Consider the following 6,000-nt stretch of genomic DNA (forward strand, 5'->3'; position numbering starts at 1 on the left):
TAGATAACAGCCTCCAGCAGCCCAGAGAGGGGCATGGTCTTCACCAGCTGCAGTTAGTTTAATTCTGAGGACTCTGGGAGGGTATAAACATCAGATCCCAGAGAGATAATAGGGTTCAGAGGAGATGCACAGAGAGAAAGGGAAGACCCTCAGGAAAGAGAGAGAGAAAAGGATGCTTCAAGGATGCTCAAGGGAGGCTACTGCTGTATTTGCTGTATTGTTTAGCTGGACTTCTGGATAATCTGACTGAGATTGGTATTTTCTCAAAGAACATGACGACTCTAACCAGCTGGAATTAAGTTTTAAGAGGTCTATGGCCCCTGTCCCTCTAACCTTGTTTCTCTCCTACCTAGGGTCAGGGGTTTGGAATGGAGGTAGAGGCATTAAGGAAACCAAAATAAAATAGAGTTTTAAAAGGTGCTTATGGGCTGGAGAGATGGCTCAGAGGTTAAGAGCACTGGCTGTTCTTCCAAAGGTCTTGAGTTCAATCCCCAGCAACCACATGGTGGCTCACAACCATCTCTAATGAGATGTGATGCCCTCTTCTGGCCTGCAGTACACATGCACACAGAATACTGTAGAAATAATAAATAAATAAATATTTAAAAATAAATATTAAATAAATATTAAAAGGAGCTTACATAAAAAGGGAAGAGAGACAGACAGACAGAGAGAGAGACAGACAGAGAGAGAGAGAGAGAGAGAGAGAGAGAGAGAGAGAAGAGAGAGAGAAGAGAGAGAGAAAGAGAGAGTGCATAAAGAAAGCTAGGACTGATGACACAAGCCTGAAATCATATCTATTTGAGAGGCTAAAGCAGAAAGATCCTGAGTTCAAGGATGCCTTAGTCTACAGAGGAAGCACAAAGATGGACCAGGCATCTAGCGAGCCCCTACCTAGCAAGTGCACAGCCCTAGGTTCAGTTCCTAGTATAGCAAAGTATGAGGCAACATCTGCATAGCGAGGCCAGACCATCCTAAGTATATTCCCTGAATGCTCAGGCAAGAACAGCTTTGAAAAGGACAAAGATGTGCTGATCGGAAGTGGCCCCAGAATCTGAGGAAACTGTCTCACAACCTTGCTTGTCGGGCCATGCACTGCTCACCCTGAACAACAAAATGAAAACAGAACAAAACAAAAATCTCTTTTCTTATGAGTATACATTAATTTTTCAACAAGAAGCAGTGCCTCCTGGGTTTGGTGATTTTTGTTTTTCTCCATCCTCCATCTCTCTGCCACCTCATTTGTCCAAGCAAAGAATGACATCTTAAGCAATCACGGGCCACCAAAATGGCGTGAAGCTTATATTCTGGATTCCCCTTAGATAAAAATGAATGAAGTTCAAAGCTAGGCATTCTGGGAACAAAAGCTGCATCTTGCCGTATGACAAACACTTGGAGCTACACTGTCTGATAAGAAAACTGCTGCGTCCTCACCACCCAGCTGCTACTCACCATAGGTAGGGGATGGATGTCACCGGGACTGAGTACCTTCCCTGCTCTTGACTGTGACTTCTCAGCAGCCTTGCAACAGCTTGACAGCTGCTGTTTACAAAGGAGACCGGAGCTGAGATTCCCTGTTGACAGACAGCTGGTAGCAAGCCAGAGGCAGAGCCAAGGACTTTGTGGTGTCAAAGCCTAGGATGTGTCCCTTGCTTGTGCTGCATCCAGTGACCTGGGGACGAAGACACTGCCCCAGCTCTGCAAGAATGTGGAATGGAGGCTGGAAGCCTGGATTTACAAACGCAGCTTTTACAGCACAGTCGGGGCTTAAGACCGCACCCTCCTGCTATTGCTGTGCTCTTTGCGGGCTGGCTTTAATGTGCATATGTGTGTAGTGTGTGGGTGTGTGTTTGCATGTGTAAGTGCACGTATGTGCATGTGGAGGCCACAGGCCGACATCAGGTGTCTCTTGACTGCCCTCCACTTTATTAACTTAGGCAAAGTCCCTCACAGAACCTGAAACTCCTTATTCATCTACAACACCATCAGCTAGTATAGTTATCCCCAAACCCCTCAGAGTCCCCTGTCTCAGGCTCCAAGGCTCTGGGATTCCGGATAGGCTGCCACACTCACCCACCATTTCTGTGCATGCTGGAGAGCCAAAGTCTAACCCTTTCCTCTTATTCTGCAAGTAAGAGCCCACTGAGCCATCCTCCTGCCTGCGGCAGGGGATTTGTTTTGCTTTGCCTTTTGTCTTGTGCTTTTGTTTTGTTTTGTTTGAGACAGTCCCCTATCATTCGGGCTGGCCTTAACCTTACTAAGTTGCTGGAGATGACCTTGAACTACCACCACCACTACTACTGCTGCTGCTACTACTACTACTATTACTATTACTACTGTCTTTACAATTATAGGCATGTGCCACTATACCCAACCTCACAGGCAGCCCTCCCCCCCACCCCCACCCCCACCCCAAACCCCAGCACTTTTTTAAAAAGAAGAAAAAGAGGGCTAGAAAGATGATTAAGAGCACTGGCTTTTCTATCAAAGACCAGGGTTCAATTCCCAACACCTACATGGCAGCTCACGATAACTCCAGTCCCAGGGAACCCAATGCCCTCTTGTGGCATCTGCAGGCACCAGGCACGCAACGGGTGCACAGCCATACATGCAGGCAAAAACACCTGTACATGTGAATAATAAAATAAATACATTTTTTTGAAATAAACTTTTGAAAAGAGAAAGAACAACTCCAAAATGATAAAAAAAAAATAACCATTCTAGCAAAGATAATTTTGTTCTATCCCAAATGAACACTGGATTCTTCAATCTTTCCTCTGCAGCCTTGGAGCCGAACATGTTAATGAATGAGTTAGGAGATCCAGCCTTTCCCCAACAGCTGCCCTTAAGTAGCCATCTTCACTCTTTCTCAGAAGCTGCAGTGTGCGGAGCTCAAAGACCCTCGTAGTTTGTTCCCAGGAACACAAAGGGAAGGTTCCATCTCTGCCGTCCTCGAAGGCAGAATTAATTCACTAACACACCACCGCGATGGCATGAATAAAACATATCCGTTGGCAACAAAGACGAAGTGAAATGTTTTTCTTCGGGAAACAGTGGCAGCGTAGGAGGGAACCGAAGATAAATCAGGTGCCGAAATCCACAGGCTACACCGAGGTGGCCACAGAGGGAGGTGAGTTTTCTTCCAAAGGTTAGAAGCTGCGTTTTCTGCGTTTGATGGGTAACCACAGACAGGACAATCTGGCCTTTGCCTATTGGTCATTTCTCACACATCCTCAGCATCAACCATCGCTACACAGGGGGCCCAGCTCGTGGAAAGATGCTATCTCTAGAGCCCCACGCTCCAGAAATGAATGGTTGCATCGCTGCTGTTTTGCTGAATGTTTCCCGTGACTGCTTCTATTCTTCATCCATACTTAGCCTTTTTTTAATGAGCAGCCAGCTTCTGGGTGGGATCTTCCTTAGTCACGTGCCTTTTGTAGACAACCACAAAGTCGGTGGGTTAAAGCAACACACAGGCATTTTCTCACCAGCCTGCAGGCATGGGTAAGGGTTAGGTCCTCCTGAATGTCTCCCTCCACATTATGGGTTTGCCCCTGCCCTCCTCAGCTTGCAGAGCACATCCCATCAGCAGCCTCTACCCTCACAAAGGGCTCTTGGAAAGAACTCCAGTCTCTGTCTTCCAGGCCCCCCCTACACGAGGGCAATAGTCTCAACGGATTGTGTCTGCAAAAGACACCATTGAAAGGTTGCATTCTCAGGCCACAGGGTAGGTGAATGTCGGAAGGCTTTTCCCAACCCATAAGTAGAGCCCACATGAGTTGCTTCTTCTTCTCTGGATCTCATTAAAACCAATATCTGCAGCTACCTGTGTACTCTCTATCTAAGAAGTGCAGCTCCTGAACGTGTGTGTGTGTGTGTGTGTGTGTGTGTGTGTGTGTGTGTGTGTGTGTGTCTTAAGGCCGCGAGAGAGCAACACTCATATAACAGATTCATCGCGTTTCAGTGACAGACACACATCTTCCTCACAGAGACTGTCAGCTAATAAACACAGTGCTCTGTTCCGCCACTTAAATATGATCTCTAGAACAGAAAACCTAGCCACAGCCAAGGCTGGGATGCAGCTCAGTAGTAGCATGCTGGTTTAGCTAGAGGCAGAGCCTAGATTCAGTCCTCCACATTGGGGAAAACGATGCCTTAAATTCGGGTTTCTTCCCTCCTTCATCGTGCCTGAGGGATTGGGACGCTGCTTTCCTTATAAGACTCTTGGACTACCAACAGAAATATGAATTCTTAGGCATTCATGAGAAGAATCCCTCACATTCCTTTGCCACAAAGGTTATTTCAACAATATCAGGCAACCATAGAAGAGGGTCATAAGCAAGGCAGTGCCTGTCAGCACTGAAACACCAAAGCTGGACTGTATACGCAGCGACACAAACCCCCATGAGCCAGTTTGTGACCAACTTTAATTGTGAAGCTGGATGAGACTGTTTACCTTCAGGGGACATTTTGCAAAGGCAGCAGCAGTGTCATCCTTAACTAGAGACAGGTCTGCCTTCTAGTCAGTCCCAGCCAGGCAGGCTGCTAAACATTCTACTTGGTAGGAAACCATCTCCCATATCAAAGGTATATCTCGCTGCAAATGCCACAGCCGTCCCCAAAGCTGGGCTGGATAACTGTGCATTGGAATATCCAGCCTCACCTTGAGATAGGTTTCTGCTTGCCTGGAATATGGAATATGGAGCCCAGATTCATGAAGAAGAAGAAGGAGGAGGAGGAGGAGGAGGAGGAGGAGGAAGAGGAGGAGGAGAAGAAGATTGTCCATTTTTTATTATTTTTCCCATCCCAAGAGCTCCTTCAGATTTTTTTTTAATCCCTCCCAGTGGTAGTTTGAATAAGAAACATCCTCCAACGTTTCAGCTATTTAAAACCTTGTTCCCCTGAGGCCTGGTCAGAGGTTAAGAGCACTGACTGCTCTTCCAAAGGTCCTGAGTTCAATCCTCAGCAACCACATGGTGGTTCACAGCATCTATAATGAGATCTGATGCCCTCTTCTGGCCTGCAGGTGTACGTGCAGGCAGAGCACTGTAGGCATAATAAATACATCTTGAAAACAAGCAAAACCTTGGTCCCCAGTTGATGGCACTGTCTGGGGAGGTTTCAGAGCTGCATGCTTGCTGGAGGAAGTGTGTCACTGGGAAAAGGCCTTGAGGTTAAATTCTCTCTGCTTCCTGCTTGGATTTAAGAATGTGCGTTCACAGTTTTCTGCCCCTGCTGCTCACTGCTATGCCTCCCTGTCATGATAGGCCCCTGTCCCTCAGAAACCACACGCCCAAATAAACCCTTTCTTCACTAACTTGTTTTTTTTGGGGGGGGTTTCTCTACTTAACCTTGGCTGTCCTGGACTCACTTTGTAGACCAGGCTGGCCTCGAACTCCCAGAGATCCATCTGTCTCTGCCTCCCTGAGTGCTGGGATTACAGGCATGCGCCACCAATGCCTGGCTCCCTTCATGAAAATTTAATATCACAAATACGTTAGCTTACACGCTGTACAAGTATGTATGCATTGAATACTCTAGGCTAAGCTAATCTTGTAAGACTACAAAGAGCATTGGGGGAAATAATGGCCGGAGCTAAGGGTGTGGCTCAGTGGTGGGGTACCTGATTGACATGCATACACGAGGCCTTGGGTTCAATCCCCAGCAAGGACAAAAGAGTGCTATGAGCCTGGCGTGGAAGTGTTTGCCTGTAATCTCAGCTGTGAGGAGGCTAAGAGGACTATTTGAACCTGGGAGTGCAGGGCTAGCCTGGGCAACATAGTGAGACTTCTTTTTACTGGTATATCAATATACCAAGTGGAGAAATGGGGAAAAGGGTAGGAAAGTACAGAAGAGGAAGGGCTTGCAATACAGATAACTAACACTAAGTATGTTTGAAAAAGGCATATAGAAATCTAATAATATACACACACACAAACACAACACACACACACACACACACACACACACACACACTTAAGTTTAGTTGGCGTTACCCTA

Source organism: Acomys minous (assembly GCF_964271855.1).
Source record: "Acomys minous genome assembly, chromosome: 6".
NCBI classification, from domain to species: Eukaryota; Metazoa; Chordata; class Mammalia; order Rodentia; family Muridae; genus Acomys; species Acomys minous.